Source organism: Papio anubis, chromosome 16 (genome assembly GCF_008728515.1).
Source record: "Papio anubis isolate 15944 chromosome 16, Panubis1.0, whole genome shotgun sequence".
Classification (NCBI taxonomy): domain Eukaryota; kingdom Metazoa; phylum Chordata; class Mammalia; order Primates; family Cercopithecidae; genus Papio; species Papio anubis.
In genome coordinates this window covers 26,445,082-26,462,498 of record NC_044991.1, presented here as the reverse complement: position 1 = coordinate 26,462,498, position 17,417 = coordinate 26,445,082, and the positions used below count along the sequence as shown (strand labels likewise).

Below are 17,417 nucleotides of genomic sequence, written 5' to 3'. Positions count from 1 at the left end.
TGTCTGGTTATTTATATACTTGGTAGAGATGGACTCTCACTGTGTTGCCCAGGCTGGTCTTGAGCTCCTGAGTTCAAGTGATCCTCCTGCCTCGGCTTCCCGAAGTGCTAGGATTATAGGCATGAACCACCATGCCTGATACCCATGGTTTTAGGCAGACGCATGAATACATCATCTATAGGATAAATTCCTAGTTCTGGTGTTGCAGGGTCCAAAGGTTAGCGCGTGTTAAGTATTACTATTGCCAAACTGACTTCCATATAACCTATACCAGTTTACTCTTACCAAGAATTCATTCACTCACTTTTTTCATTCAACCAACACTGAGTACCTATCATGACCCAGGCACAATTCTAGGTCTTGGGGACACAGCAAAGGAGCAATAACAACAGGAATAAAAAGATAAAAATCTATTCCCTAATGGAGCTTACAGTCTCACAGAGGGAGAGGGCAAACCAAAAAGTAAAATATGTAACATCTTAGGTGGTAATAAATGCTATGGTTGGCCAGGCGTGGTGGCTCACACCTGTAATCCCAGCACTTTGGGAGGCCAAGGCGGGCAGATCATGAGGTCAGGAGGTCAAGACCATCCTGGCTAACACGGTGAAACCCCATCTCTACTAAAAATACAAAAAAATTAGCCCGCCGTGGTGGTGGGTGCCTGTAGTCCCAGCTACGTGGGAGGCTGAGGCAGGAGAATGGTGTGAACCTGGGAGGCGGAGCTTGCAGTGAGCCGAGATCACCCTGGGCGACAGAGTGAGACTCTATCTTAAAAAAAAAAAAAAAAATGCTATGGCTAAAATAAGGCAGAGAAAGGAGTGTTGGCCATGGGTAAGGGCTGGTAATTTAAATAGGATAGTTAGGGTATAAAAATTCTAAGCCTCAGCTTCCTTATCTGTAAAGCAGGACAACAATAGTACCTATGCTGGCCAGGGGCTGTGGCTCATGCCTGTAATCACCGCACTTTGGGAGGCTGAGGTGAGCAGATCATTTGAGGCCAGGAGTTCAAGACCAGCCTGACCAACATGGTGAAACCCCGTCTCTACTAAGATTATAAAAATTAGCCGGGCATGGTGGTACACACCTGTAATACCAGCTACTCGGGAGGCTGAGGCAGGGAAATTGCTTGAGCCCGGAGGCAGAGGTTGCAGTGGGCCAAGACAGCACTACTGCATTCCAGCCTGGGTGACAGAGCAAGATTTCGTTTAAAAAAAAAAAAAAAAGTGCCTATGCCATAGGATTGTTGAAAGAATTCAATGATATTGTCTGGTATACAGTAAAAATTTCCTAAATGAAAGCTATTCTTATTATAAACAACTTTATAGCTAGGGAAAGTGTGGCCCAGGAATGAACAGTTTGCCTACAGCTTCAGGGAAAATTAGTGGTTGCGTAAGAACCAGAACCAGGCCTCCTGACCCTCCATGCAGTACACTTGCAAATATACCAAGGGACCAAAAGCACTAAGACGCCATCCTTCTGGGGCTGCTAATGGGCAATATGGTTTTTAGCTTCAAGAGTGCTCTGAGAATGTGATTTTCAACATGCAAAAGAGGGGAGGGGAGATGTGAGAGTACACAAGGTCCATCAAGGAGAAGCAGGCCAACTTCACTCAGGCCTAAGGCTGAGCCTGCTGGGGTTTGCTCACAAGATAGTCAGATCCAGGATAGTGTTCTCAGCCAAAGGCAACAAGCGTTCTGGCTGCTGCTGGCCCATCTGCTCTGATGAGACTCTCCCAAACCCTGGACTCCCATTGGTTTCATTCCAAGGAATCTCCTGGAGGAAAGATAAGCAGCAGTTAAGTCACAGCTGTAGAAATAAGATTTGGAGGGGCACTTTTATCTGTTTGGCCAAGTTAGATTTTCAAGCAGGCCAAATATGTGGTGGTGGTGGTCTCTCAACTCTCTCTGTGGCGATTTTCCTCACCCCATGGCACCTCCTCTCTCTGTCCACAGCCAGATACTCACTGTTTCCCCAGGCCTTCTGCCTACCCAGAACTCTTTCCTTGTGTGGGTTCTATCCTTCCTTTAGCCCTATCCGTTCTTCGGTGAGCGTTTCATTCCCTCCATTCCTCCTAACCCCTACTTTGGAAATACATATTTTTAAAAAGGCGAGACTATGGAACAGGATTTAGGGAAGTCAGTGTTCTGGGCTTGACCTCTGTTAATGAGTGGGTGGCTATATGACCTTGGGAAAACCAATTACCTTTTCTGGGCTTCAATTTCTTCATCTAAAAAATGTATATTGGCTGTGTACGGTGGCTCACACCTGTAATCCCAGCACTTTGGGAGGCCAAGGCGGGTGGATCACCTGAGGTCGGAGTTCGAGACCAGCCTGGCCAACATGGTGAAACCCCATCTCTACTAAAAATACAAAATTAGCCAGGAATGGTGGCTCACATCTGTAGTCCCAGCTACTCAGGAGGCCGAGGCAAGAGAATCGCTTGAACTTGGGAGGTGGAGGTTGCAGTGAGCCGAGATCACGCCATTGTACTCAAGCCTGGGCAATACAATGAGACTAGGTCTCCCCCTCTCCAAAAAAAAGTATATCATGGCTGGGCTTGGTGGCTCATGGCTGTAATCCCAGATGTTTGGGAAGCCAAGGTGGAAGGATCACTTGAGGCCAAGAGTTCAAGATCACCCTGGTCAAAATAGCAAGACCCTGTCTTTACAAAAAAGAAAAAAAATTAGGCATGGTAGTTGTACATCTGTAGTCCCACCTACTCAAGAGGCTGAGGTGAGAAAATTGCTTGAGCCCAGGAGTTAAAGGTTTCAGTGAGCTATGATTGTGCCCACTGCACTCTAACCTGGGCAACAGAGGGAGACTCTTTCTCAAAAAAAAATTTTTTTTAAGATGTATATCATGGCATTTCAAGTACCACAGTGTAGATTTTTCTGCAAAGGGCAGATCCCAGTGATCCACCTGAAGACAAAAAGGTATACAGAGAAGTAGGAGGGCCAAAGGGAGAAACACTCAGAGTGGAGGTGCCAAGGCCACTAAAATGCAATTAAGAGGGGTGTAATACAAACCAGTGTTTGTTGAATGGCATCCAGTATCCAGTCCTGGGGCAGCCATAAGGAATTCACACCTGGGTGAGAGATTTAGGTTTAAAATCAATTCTTATATTGGGTAGACCTCAATGCAGGGGGAATTCCAGACCAGCTTTGGACCATGGCATCTCTACTCTTAAGAAGGGAAACACAAGAAAGAAAAGGCACTTTGTCCCAGATCACTAGCCCCTCTGTTACTTGAACATCATGGTGTAGATCTGGCCATGAGGTTTCTCTGCAAGGCTAGAAAGAGGAAGATTGAGAAACATTTAATCAGGTTGATAAAAAGTGTTCTTGAACTCAAATTTGAGGGAGGACCTAAGAAGATTTCAAAAGATGTTAGAATTATAAGCAAATTATGTGGATGTTTCCACTTCTGTTTAAACTGTGGACAATTACATTAAGAGATGGAGCTTCTACTGGGGCAATCTGAGCAAACTTAAAAAAATATTAGTGATTATCACTATCTTTCAAGGTGTGAAAGATTATACTATCTTTCAAGGTGGCATCCATAACCTTATTTTTTATTTTATTTTATTTTATTTTATTTTTGAGATGGAGTTTCATTCTTGTTGCCCAGGCTGGAGTGCAATGGTGCGATCTCGGCTCACCGCAACATCTGCCTCCCGGGTTCAAGTGATTCTCCTGCCTGAACCTCCTGAGTAGCTGAGATTACAGGCATGCGCCACCATGCCCGGCGAATTTTGTATTCTTAGTAGAGACGGGGTTTCCGTCATGTTGGCCAGGCTGGTCTCAAACTCCCAACCTCAGGTGATCTGCCCGCCTCGGCCTCCCAAATTGCTGGGATTACAGGCGTGAGCCACCGTGCCCGGCCATCATCCATAATCTTAATTTCATCCACAGAGAAAGGTAGAGAGCACCAAGGGGAATTGAGACATGAGATTCTGAACTCTGAAATAACCTATGATAGTCACTACATCATTGTTTCTGCCTGGAAAAACAATTCAGACCCGAAACTTTTCTTCTTTGATGCCCTGCAGTGGGGTTGACAATAAACTCTTACAGGCTTGAGCCTTGTGACATCATCAGTACAGCAGAAACAGTTGGAGACATTTTGGGTGAAAAATCGACCAAGCCTGCTTAGATCCCTCTGCCTGCTAGGACAAAAATATGGTCAGACTTTCAGAGTCAGCGGTGCATCCTAGCAGAGAAACACTGAAGGAAAGATGGCACTGTTTTAACAGAGTCTTCAGTGACTTTCCACTGAGCTGTGGGAAAATCTGGCAGTTGACTGTAGCTGAGTCATAACCCAGAGGTCCTGACCACTCAGATCTTTGAAGATTCCTTTCATTCCTTTCCCAAATGGGGAACCTGGCAGACTCCAATTGGTTAATTCCATTTACCTCCTGTTCCTTGCAACTACATGTAGGTGTAGAGTAGTGTGCTCTCAGCGGTAGCAAAAGGGTATCAGAATAACAGCATATACACTTTGTAATTATAATAGCTTATATTTATCTTCTACTTACTGTGTGTCAGGCACTTCCTATAGATTTATTTTTTCATTGAATCTTTACAACTGCCCAGCAGGATATTTACCATTATTATCCCTAGTCTACAGATGAAGAAACTGAGGCTCAGAGAGGCTAATAATTTGCCCACAGTCACATAGCTTGGGTGTGAGGTGCTGAGGTTTAACCTAAACATTCTAACTCCAGAGTTTGTGTTCTAATCACTATGTTGTACTGTGGCCAAACACCAGCATGGATATCCCAAGCTCAAAGGCACTTCAGATACCACAAATCAATCAATTTTCCAGCTGAGAAAACAGGCCTAGTGAGATTATAGGAATCACCTAGTGACAAAGTCAGGGTTCCAGGCAGGTCTCTTCACTCCAGAGTTCTACACTCTCTCCACTGCATCAGAATACTTCAGGTTCGTAGCCAAGCATGTGGTACACACTTGTAGTCTCTGCTATGATCGCACCACCGCACTCCCGCCTGGGAGACAGAGTGAAATCCCATCTCTAAAAAAATAAAATAAAATAGAAAAAGAATGCTTTGGGTGCTCTCCATCATCTTGAGAATCTGGAGCTTTTCTATATCTTATCCCTTATTCTTTAGGGAATGGAACTTAATTTTATATAAACATAAAATATTTTCACATAGTTTTTCTACAATATACTGATTTCCCAATCCTTCCCCCCTCAACTATTTTACATAGACTTTTTTTGAAATGGCATCTTACTGTGTCATCCAGGCTGAAGTGCATGGCGCAATCTCAGCTCACTGCAACTTCCACCTCCAGGGCTCAGGTGATCCTCTGCTACAGCCTTCTGAGTAGCTGGGGCTATAGGCACACACCACCACACCCAGCTAATTTTGTGTTTTTTTGTAGAGATGGAGTTTAACCATGTGGCCCAGGGTGGTCTCGAACTCCCAGGCTCAAGTAATCCACCTGCCTCGGCCTCCCAAAGTGCTGGGATTACAAGCATGAGCTACTGTGTCCAGCCTATGTAGACTTTTAAAGGGCATTTTAAGTTCACAGCAAAAGTGAGTGGAACATATAGAGCTATCCCACAGACCCCCTGCCTCCACACACAGCCTCCCCTGCTATGGACATCCAGCACCAGAGTGGTGCTGCATAACAAACAATTTGTTACAACTAGTGAACCAACATTGACACATCATTATCACCCAACGTCCATATGTTTGGATTAGGGTTCCCATTTGGTGTTGTATATTCTATGGGTTTTAGCAAATGTATAATGACATGTATCTATCATTATGGTATCATATGGTACTGTTTCACTGCCCTAAAAATCCCATGTGCTCTATTTACTCATCCCTTCCTCCCAAAGCCCCTGACACCCAGTGATCATTTTACTATCTCCATAGTTTTGCCTTTTCCAGAATTACATATAGTTGGGATCATATAGTATATAGCCTTTTCAAATTACTTCATTTAATAATAAGCATTTAAGGTTCTTCCATGTCTTTTCATGGATTCATAGCTTGTTTCTTTTTAGCACTGAATAATATTCCATTATATGGATGTACCATATAGTTTATTCACTGATTTATCTACAGAAGGACATATTGGTTGCTTCCAAGTTTTAGCAACTGTGAATAATGCTGCCATAAACACTCATGTGTAGGTTTCTGTGTAGACATAAGTTTTCAACTCCTTTGACTAAATACAAAAGGACAATTGCTAGACCATATGGCAAGAGTAGGTTTAATTTTATACAAAACTGTCAAACTTTCTCCCAAAGTAGCTGTACTGTTTTGACTCCCACCAGCAATGAATGGGAGTTCCTGTTGCTCCACATCCTGATCACCATTTGATGTTGTCAATGTTTTAGATTTTAGCCATTCTAATAGGTGTACAGTAGTATCTCATTGTTGTTTTAATTTGGAATTCCCTAATGATGCATGATCTTAAGCATTTTTTCCTACGCTTATTTGCCATCTTCTTTGGTGAGGTGTCTGTTCAAATTTTTTGCCCATTTTTTTTTTCTTGTAGAGATGGGGTCTCACTATGTTGCCCAGGCTGGTCTCAAACTCCCAGCTTGAAGTGATCTTCCCACCTCAGCTCCCCAGATGCTGAGATTACAGGTGTAAGCACAAGCCTGGTCACCTCCCCCTTTTTTTTTTTTTTTAGACAAAGTCTCGCTCTGTTGCCCAGGCTGGAGTGCAGTGGCGCATCTCAGCTCACTGCAACCTCCACCTCTAGGGTCCAAGCAATTCTCCTGCCTCAGCCTCCCAAGTAGCTGGGATTACAGGTGTGTGCCACCACACCCAGCTAATATTTTTGCATTTTTTGTATAGATGGGGTTTCACTATGTTGGCCCACTGGTCTCAAACTCCTGGACTCAAGCAATCCACCTGCCTCAGCCTCCCAAAGTGCTGGGACACCATACAGCCTTCGGTTATGATTTTTTTCTCTTTTTTCTTTTTTTTTTTGAGACAGAGTCTCACTCTGTCGCCCAGGCTGGAGTGCAGTGGTGCAATCTCGGCTCACTGCAACTCCGCCTCCCGGGTTCAGGCGATTCTCCTGCCCCAGCCTCCTGAGTAGCTGGGATTACAGACAAGCATCACCATGCCCAGCTAATTTTTTGTATCTTTAGTTGAGACAGGGTTTCACCGTGTTGACCAGGCTGGTCTCAAACTCCTGACCTTGTGATCCACTTGCCTCGGCCTCCCAAAGTGCTGGGATTATAGATGTGAGCCACTGCACCTGGCCCCAGTTATGATTTCTAGTAGTCAATTATCGAGTGTTTCCTGATCTCTGCATAATGCCCTCCTCTACCCCTCCCTTTTAGGAAATGACCAGCTAAGGCTCCAGTATGCTCCCTTAGTTCTCATCTCTAGGGAAGCTTTCCATCTTTAGGTCTTACTGTGTGTAGTTTATTTCTTATATCCTGCCGCCTGTCATGGGGACAGTGTCCCTATTCCTCCCATGCAGTTTGTCCACAGTGACCTTGGCCCCACTAACCTTTCCACCCTCTTCTGTATCCAGACCAACAAATTATCCCCTTTCTTTAGTGAAGGATTAGAGATGAATAAGAGCCTGGAAACAGCCACATGTAGTGGAAAGAGTTTAGTCTTAGTAGTCAAACAATTCTTGACTCCTCTGGGCAAGTTAGTTAACCATGCTGTCTCATGCCCAGTGGACAGGACACTCCTGCTTATAAGGTGATAATGAAGATTAAACATAAAACATGTGAAGGGGTCAGCCCATATCCTAGAACACAACAGATACTGCTTTCTCTCTCTCTTCTGGCCTTTTTCCCACTTCTCACAAAAAATGTTCAAGAAAGCTTCATTTTTAAAAAGCCCAGGCCAGGCACAGCAGCTCATGTTTATAACCCTAGCACTTTGGGAGGCCAAGGCAGGAGGATTGCTTGAGCTCAGGAGTTTGAGGTCAGCCTGGGCAAGATCTTGAGACCTTGTCTTTACAAAAAATTTAAAAATTAGCCAGGACTCGGTGACATGCACCTGTGGCTCCAGCTACTCAGATGGTTGAGGCGAGAGGATCACTTGAACCCAGGAGGTCGAGGCTGCAGTGAGTTGTAGTTGCACCACTACACTCCAGCCTGGGTGACACTGCAAGACCCTGTCAAAAAAAAAAGGCCCTATTTCATCTTCAAAGATCCTTTCTTGCCCCCTATTCAATTCATTCTTATCACTATTTACTGAGCCAGGGACCACCTTTTCAATACTCTCACAAATGCTGAATGCAACACATAATTACAAATTGGTCTCACTGCAGCATTAATACTGCTGGACACTCTGACACTGGGGGCCTGCTGATTCCTGCATCTCCTCTAACTTCTCTGTACATTTCTGTCTCAGGTACTTTATACTTCTCATCTTTCCACATCCTGGTCTCTTCTATTCCCATGGCTTCAACAACCACTATTTGCTAAAATTTCCAGTTTTCCCTCTCTCTCTAGTCCAAATTCCAATCCTTAGGCCCCAGGCTTGAATTTCTGGCTATTCACAGGGATCTCTTTCTGGAGGTCCCAGGAGCATCTTAATGTCCAAACTGGCTTTTTCTTCTCATGGCTCTTATTTCCTAAATGGCTTATATTATTAAGCCAATGCTGAGGCAAGAGGCCAGAATCATCCTGAATGTCCTTGTCTTCTACATTTCACATTCTATGTTGGAGTCATCACAATCCCTTTGATTTTCAATTCCAGAGTGGCTCTTGAATCCATCCCCACGCCATTTCTAGGGCTTTAGTTCAGTCCTTTATCATGTCTCACCTCAGATACTGCTGCAGACTGGGAGCCCTTATTGCCAGGCACTCACCCTGCTCATACTCTGCTTAGATCCCAGATTTATGTAATTAATAGATCTGAGAATATTAATCATCTGCTACAAAGTCTTCCATAGCACTAAGTGAAATACTAAATATTAGTATCTCTAGCTCCCATTAGAATGGAAGTACCTCAACACTATTAAAGACCTTGTCTTATTAATTATTATATTCCATGGCATATTATTGTACATTAAATATTCATTAAGAAATGTTTATTAAATGAATGAATAAAATCCCAGAACTATGCCATGTATAGCAGGGCATATGAAAGAAATATAGGATGGTCCCTGTCCTTTAGGAGCTAACACTCTTATTGGAGAGACAAGATAAAAACAAGAAACTGGGCCAGGCACAGTGGCTCATGCCTGTAATCCCAGCACTTTGGGAGGCCGAGGCAGGCAGATCACTTAAGTCCAGGAGCTCGAGAGTAGCCCAGGCAACATAGCGAAACCTATCTCTACTAGAAATGCAAAAACTAGCCAGGCGTGGTGGCACACACCTGTAGTCCCAGCTACTTGGGAGGCTAAGGAGGGAAAATGGCTTGAGCCCGGGAGGCAGAGGTTTCAGGGAGCCGAGACAGCATAACCGCACTCCTGCTCAGACATCAGAATGACACCCTACCACCAAAAAAAAAAAAAAAAAAAAAAAGTAAGGAAAAAGGAGTTTGCCTAAAATAAGAAAGTAGTAACTTTTTTTTTTTTTTTAGATGGAGTCTTGCTCTATCGACCAGGCTGGAGTGCAGTGGTGTGATGTTGGCTCACTGTAAGCTCTGCCTCCTAGGTTCACGCCATTCTCCTGCCTCAGCCTCCTGAGTAGCTGGGACTACAGGCACCCGCCACCACGCCCGGCTAATTTTTTGTATTTTTAGTAGAGATGGGGTTTCACCGTGTTAGCCAGGATGGTCTCGATCTCCTGACCTCATGATCCACCCACCTTGGCCTCCCAAATTGCTGGGATTACAGGCATGAGCCACTGCGCCCGGCCAGAAAGCAGTAACTTTTTTTGAGAGCTATAATAACACAAAAGTGGCCAGGTGCGGCAGCTCATGCTTGTAATCCCAGCATTTTGGGAGGCCTAGGCAGGCGATCACTTAAGGTCAGGAATTCAAGACCAGCCTGGCCAACATGGTGAAACCCCGTTTCTACTAAAAATACAAAAAATTAGCTGGGCCTGGTGGCACGTGCCTGTAATCCCAGCTACTCAGGAGGCTGAGGTAGAAGAATTGTTTGAACCTGGAGGGCAGAGGGTGCAGTGAGCTGAGATCGTGCGATTGCACTCCAGCCTGGGCAACAGAGCAAGACTCTGTCTCAAAAAAAAAAAAAAAAAAAAAAAAGAACATATGGAAAAGCTATAATAGAAATACTACCTTTTGATACACATATATACATACTCTTTTAACGAAACAATCCTTTGAGAAAGATATTATCCCCATTTCACAGAAGAAGAAATTTTGGCAGAGCCATTAAATAACTTGTTTGAAGTGACACAGCTACATGCAAGACCCCGTACTAAGCACTACTGAGACAGATTAATAAAATAGTTCATGCTTTCAAATATCTCAAAATCTAATAGAAAATTCTGAAACATAAATGATTAATGATTCTCTTATAAACAATTACCTATACATCAATGTTGGGTATTGTAATAAATATACACATAAGATGGGAGTGTTAATATTAATCTTAAACTATTACGCTGAAAAGGCTCTACTAAAAGACAAACACACTGAAATAGGAGAAATAGCTTCCTAGCTAATACAGCTTGCTTGCTAATACAATGATGCAGGCAAGATCCAGGTAGGCAGGTGATGATGGTGGATGCAGTAAGACTGGAGAAGGGGCAGGATGCAAGACATTTCACAAACAGGAATAACAGTAACAAGTTTAATGTAAGAATAAAGAATCGGCCTTAAGTTTGTAAGTCTTGGAAACTCAAGGATATTAGCAAAGACAAAGATACATTTATTTTAACGTATGGTATACTGAGCTGAAGACTGCTTTGCTCTGAGAGAATATAATATAGATTCAGAAATGAGACGTTAGAAATTGTTGGCAACCAGGCTTGAGTTGTATCTAAAGAAAGAATTTAAAAATATTTCAATTAGGCTCTGTGTCAGTGGGATGGCCTCTACATGTTTTCTTTGGTTTTATTTTCTCCTCACTCTCCACTGGTATCTATTATCAATTCTGTTTGCATCACCTCTTCCTGGAAATGAAGTGTGCTTATAAAGTAACAAAGCTGAAGTGTAAGCATACAAGAATTTATCTATCCAAAACTGATTCCAAAAATGTTGTTTTTGCTTTAACACTTTTCTGGAACTTCTGTGTTGGAGTTGCTTTCAGAGTCCATCTACAATCCCAACAAAGAAGCCAATTATTTCACAGTCACACTTTGTGAACATCTCTAACCTGATCATCCATTAACTTAGCTCAGAGTTAATTTCTGTTTTTTAAAAAGTAAAATCTACCCTCAAAAAAAAAAAACAAAAAAAAAACAGTTTCTTGATTAACCAACACTAAGGTTATTCCAGGGGTTGTGCTCCTTAGGCAACTTCATGTGAGGCTTTCCTGTAGGGGAGACATGGAGAATTAACATGTGTGAGCCCCTACTGAGAGCTGGGCATTGGACTGCTAATTATTTCCCAGACCTGCTTTTCATGTAATCCTTCAAGCAACCATTCAAGCAAGTACTGTCATTTCATGATAAAGAAGAATAAAAGAAAGTTCAAAAAAGTAACTTATATAACTAATACATAGCAGAGTTAGAACTTAAAAAACATGATTTTGCTACTGTACCATGCTGCTTCTAATAAAATAAGAACACTGCTTCCCAATGAACAGAAAAATGATCAGTTAAACAGTATCGTTACTATATAATCCTATATTATATGCCTATAGCTTTAATACTCTTTTAACATCATTTGGTTCCCTGCCACTTTCTGTACTGATTAACTCAGGAGAATACTGAGAGAAATATGAGCAACCAGCCATGAGAGTCTGTCATAGATTTTGAGTTAAGTCTATCTGATAGAAGCAGAATGTAAGAAACAGAAATGTCTTTGGAGCATCAGGCTTGACTCTCTCTGATTATACTAGAATAATATGGGTTAATTACATTATAATCCAGGTCAACAAGCAAATAGTATTTCCTTTCTCTTATACATCTTCAAATGGAGGCTATTGTGTATTTACCACCAGGGCTTTATTCATGTACTCTTAGTCAAACATAGATAATACGTTTTACTTATTCCTCCTTTGAATTCTACTCATTTACCACTGGAACAGTATCCACATTTATATATAGCAGACTCAAACTATCTTAAACTGAATTGGAAGCCTGCAGGCTTGAATTATTTAAAAGAAAAACATTTCCACTTGTCCTGCCAAGTACTTGATCAATGCTCACTTAAGTGATGCAATCATCTCCTCTCATTTTGTAAGCTCTAGTCTCTCTCTTCAGGTGACTAAGCAGTCTGCAATCTTCCTTCCTTTAATTGAATAATTTTCAGGCTTGTGTCTTATCCTTCCGGTTTTTACAAATTCATGCAATCATTTTCTCCTGTGACTACAGTAAAGGGTTTTATGGCTACGGTCCTCTCATTAGCACGCACGTCTCTAGAACTCTCTAGATCTGCTGCACATATGCTGTCTCAATGCGGCCTTTTATCTACTCTTGTGTTCCAGATAGACTAGCTACTCTGCAATGGCTATCTTTTTCTGCTTGTGGTCTTGCTTTTCCTTCTTTTTGATTGACCTTCCTGTGCCCTCCACACATCCCTCTGGCTCAGATATTTGTTTTATCCCACCTCTGGACCTGCACGGTACTTTTGGTAATGTTATCACCTACTATTGTAAACACAGCTACTGCTTATCCCACCTCTGGACCTGCACGGTACTTTTGGTAATGTTATCACCTACTATTGTAAACACAGCTACTGTTTATCCCACCTCTGGACCTGCACGGTACTTTTGGTAATGTTATCACATAATATTGTAAACATAGCTACTGTTTATTAAGCACTAGCCATGTGCTGTGTTTGCAGCCTTATGTATGTAACACAAACTATCCGGCTTTTCCCCCTACCCCTCGCAATGCACTTTCCAGCCCCTATAAAGTCTGTCACTTACAGGCCTGGCACAGTGCCTGGCACACAGCAGGTGCTCAAGACATGGAAGGCATTATTATCATAATTATGAGAAGAAGCACCATATGACTTATTCATGTTTGACCCCAATGTCTGGTTCATTTAATATTTGTTTACAAAACTAGGCAGTGGGCTGGGCACGGTGGCTCACACTTTGGGAGACCAAGGCGGGCGAATCATTTGAGATCAGGAGTTCAAGACCAGCCTGGTGAACACAGTGAAACCCTGTCTCTACTAAAAATACAAAAATTAGCCGGGTATGGTGGCACATGCCTGCAATCCCAGCTACTTGGGAGGCTGAGGCAGGAGAATTGCTGGAACCTGGGAGGCAGAGGTTGCAGTGAGCCAAGATCACACCATTGCACTTCAGCCTGGGCGACAAGAGTGAGACTCCGTCTCAAAACAAAACAAAAAAAAACAAAAACAAAAACAAAAAACACATCTAAGCAATTAAGAGAATAAATGTTAAATTATTCTCAACATGTGTAAGGCAAACTGCGCAGCTTGCCATGGACTACTGAAACTAACTCTTTCCAGAGTCTGGACAGGACAAGTACATAGTGGGGCTGTGTTGCCCAGATGCAGGGCCTGGAAGTCCAGCAAGAAGCTCTTTTTGGCTACTGACTTCAGAGGCTGAGTATAGCAAAGGGCCTTCAGTGTGTTGCTCCAACACAGGCCAGTATCAGTTTGGCTCCCTAGGTGCAGAATGTTTGGTCAGACCAACTTACTGGGATCAGAGAGAAACATGAGACTGTAAGAGAGGATTCGGACAATGAAGGGATTCCTGATTCTTAGAACCGAAGGCTGTAATTGTTGCACTCACAGGGGCCCAAAGGTGGGGCTCTGGGGCTCTGGGATTTACGAATGGCAGTCTAGGAAATAGTCTATGTTAGTCTGGCAAGATGTAGCAGGACATGCCAGTCACAGTGGTGTACTCCTTAGTCCCAGCTCTTTGGGAGGCTGAGATGGGAGAATAGCGAGAGTCCCAGAGTTTGAGACCAGCCTGGGTAATATAGCAAGAACCCATTTCAAAACAAACAAACCAAAAAACAACTCACAGAAAAGAGGCAGCAGGACACAAAATTCAGATTCCAGATTCAAGTCTTTGGCAATGCTAAGTTTAAAAGGGGGCTGTGCACTGAGATATCAGAAAGAGACCTGAGTTTAAGGAAACAAGAGATTCAAGATTAAATTACTGAACTTAGAGCACAGAAAGGTTTTTTTTTTTGTTTTTTGTTTGTTTGTTGTTGTTTTTTTCTGAGACAGGTTCTCACTCTGTCACCCAGGCTGGACTACAGTGACACAACCACGGCTCACTGTAGCCTCTGCCTCCTGGGCTCAGCTCAAGTTATCCTCCCACCTTAGCTCCCCAGGTAGCTGGGACTATAGGCACATGTCACCATGTCCAGCTGATTTTTTTTTATAAGATGGGATCTCATTATGTTGCCCAGGCTGGCCTCAAACTCCTGGGCTCAAGAGATCCTCCCACTTTGGCCTTCCAAAGTGCTGGGATTACAGGTGTGAATCACCATGCCCGGTCACAAAAAGGTTTAATGCCCTAAACTAGTTATTAGATTTGGGACATTAATTCAGGCAGGGCTAGCAGCAAGCAAGGTTGAGATCTGAAGTAGGACTCAGGTTCTGGGACTAAGGGCAGAACTAGTCTAGTGTTTAAGGTGGGGCTGAACTTGCCATTGGTGAGTTTGTTGCTGGGACAGAGAACCTGGTCAGTTATTACAATACTGTAAGCCCTCCACAATGAATCATTAGTACACCTTATAGCTTCTCAGAGTACATAATCTACTTTGCTTCAGTATAAAGTATTTTAAGAAGCCAATTATCTGCAGATGATGAAGTACAGAACATGAGTCTGTTTGGCCTAACTTAACAAATACATAATTCTTTCTATACACTTGTTTCACCCCTGGGCTGTGTACCTACTTGATCTCTTAACCCCCATCCATTTTTGTCCCCTTATGATTCCCCAGATACAACCACTTGCAATTTGAAATTGCTCTTTGCAACCATGAGATAGTTATTTCATCCCCAGATTCTGGGAGTAGAACTCTTTTCACATTAGGTTCCAGAAACTAGGGTCCATATACTCTTGCAATAAAGTGCTTCCTTTAAACCCAATCCAACCAAACCCAAACACACTTTTAAAAAAGTTAATAATAAAACCTTCCTATCATCTGGTTCTTCAGTAAGCTCACACTTACTGACTTTTACTTCATCAAATACCAAACTGTCTTGTATTATTCTATGGCTTATTTATGATTCTTTGGATTTGACATCCCTAAGATTTTCTTGGTTCATGTTACAGCAACATACAGAAATCAGAGACTCTAATTCAACTACCCATCTGATGACTATCTTCTACAACACTCCCACCAAGTGGTCATCTGGACCATACCTGAACACCATGAATGAGAACTCATCATTTTTTTTTTTTTTTTTTTTTTTGACATCACCTAATGAAAATAACTGTATTGGCCTGAAATACACCTACCTTAGTTTCTTGAGACAGAGTCTCGCTTTGTAGCCCAGGCTGAAGTACAGTGGCATGATCCCAGCTCACTGTTACTCTCTGCTACCTTTGCCTCCCGGGTCCTGGTTCAAACAATTCTCCTGCCTCAGCCTCCCAAGTAGCTGGGATTACAGGCACGTGCGACCATGCCCTGCTAATTTTTGTATTTTTAGTAGAGACGGGGTTTTACCATGTTGGCCAGGCTGGTCTTGAACTCCTGACCTCATGATCTACCCACCTCGGCCTCCCAAAGTGCTGGGATTACAGGCATGAGCCACTGCGCCCAGCCTCCTCCCTTAGTTTCTATCCATTGACTCCAGCTCCTCTCCTTATGGACATGTGGAACAAATAAAAACCTCTTATATGTGGCCCCTTCAGAAATCTGAATGAAGTGACAATATCCTTCCTGAGTTTGTTTGCCTTGTTTTGCTAAATAAATGTTCCCAGTGCCTTTAACATTTTGTTGTTGTTGTTAGATCTCTCTTTTCTGCATATTCAAGATGATCTATATGTCGCATATCTAGCCCAGAGCTAGATTAATTTCAGGTGTGCTCTGGTCAGCACAGAACAGAGTAAGATAGTCGTCTTCCTTGTGTTCTGCACACTCTACTTCTCATAATGCAACCTAAGATTGTATCAGCTTTTTCCGGCAGCCACAACACACTGTTGACTCACATTGATCTTTTAGTCAACTCAGTACCCCCTCCAAATCAGCCACACATACTGCTGCTAGGCCCACTGCATACTTCTGCAATTGTTTTAGGAGGGGGAGAAGGAGGTAAAGAGAAAGGTTTATTTATCACATTGATACTTCATGAAATTTGGGGCCCAAAATTTGACCTGGGATTTTGCATTCCTGTCATACATAAGCCTGTGCTTAGTTTGCTATCCTAAATGATTAGACAAACTAGTGATGAGTCACTGACTAGAGTTCAGCTTAGGCTAGTCAGCTTTGCTTTGTTTCATGGTCTCATGCAGCCTTCTCAAAATCACCCATCTTTCAAGTGTATGCTATTTATCCCAAGAAGAACTGGTGGAAAGACTATAAACGATTCAATGCAAAGCCGTTATCACCACTGAAAAAGTAACTCAAAGATAAGTATCCAGTACATTAAAGATGGCATATTTATAATTTGCCATGGAAGAATTATATCTAAACACCTTCTCCTTGATTAAAAATAGCACCTTTTAGAGATAATGCTTTATAGATTTTCAAAGATATTTCAACTTAGCTTATTCCATTCCTTCAAGAAAGTGGGGAAGGTATCATTATCCTCTTTTCTAGTCCAGTTCAGTCCTTATTGTACCCATGGTATTCCAACACAAGTGAGACCCAGCCCGTGTGATTAAGGCACTCGTATCCAGGGTGTTCTCATTTCTAGTCCAGTTCAGTCCTTATTGGACCCATGGTATTCCCACATAAGTGAGACCCAGTCCATGTGATTAAGGCACTCATATCCAGGGCGTTCTCCTCTAAGTGTCAGGCAACATCTGCTCTTCTTGCCCTTGCCATCTGGATTTTAAAAAGGATCTCATACTCTGGTAATCATAAAATCATAGCATCTATGAGAATTAATCTAATATCTTTAAAGATTAGGAAGAGGTATCAAATAATGCACCTAAAGCTGTAGTTACCTAATAGTAAAACTAGGATTAGAACTTATTTATATTCTAATCAGTATTCAGACCAATCTTCTTTCTCTTACACTACTATTTCTCAAGATATAAGCAGATAACTGTCTGTTATCTATAGCAAGGACATTTCTGAAAATGGGATCTGATACACATTCTCTGTAACTCAGGAATGTTATGGCTAAGGATCCCACCAAACTCCTAATCCAAGGGAATATGGGCCAGGAAGCTAATCAGAGAGGGATGAACCATGAAATGCTGAACCAGCAACTTCCCAGTAAA

General features: G+C 42.5%; 2 long non-coding RNA genes across 2 annotated transcripts in view; both read right to left on the bottom strand.

The window, feature by feature from the left end:
* Window positions 1–17,417, bottom strand: part of LOC116270752 — a 65,842-nt gene that overhangs the window by 41,306 nt on the left and 7,119 nt on the right. The gene's annotated exons all lie outside the window — the stretch shown is intronic.
* LOC116270753 lies at window positions 1,165–6,558 on the bottom strand. Its single transcript, XR_004178947.1, has 3 exons — window positions 4,861–6,558; window positions 3,027–3,085; window positions 1,165–1,773 (listed from the first exon to the last, which is right to left on the bottom strand). It is a non-coding gene; the product is annotated as an uncharacterized LOC116270753 (long non-coding RNA).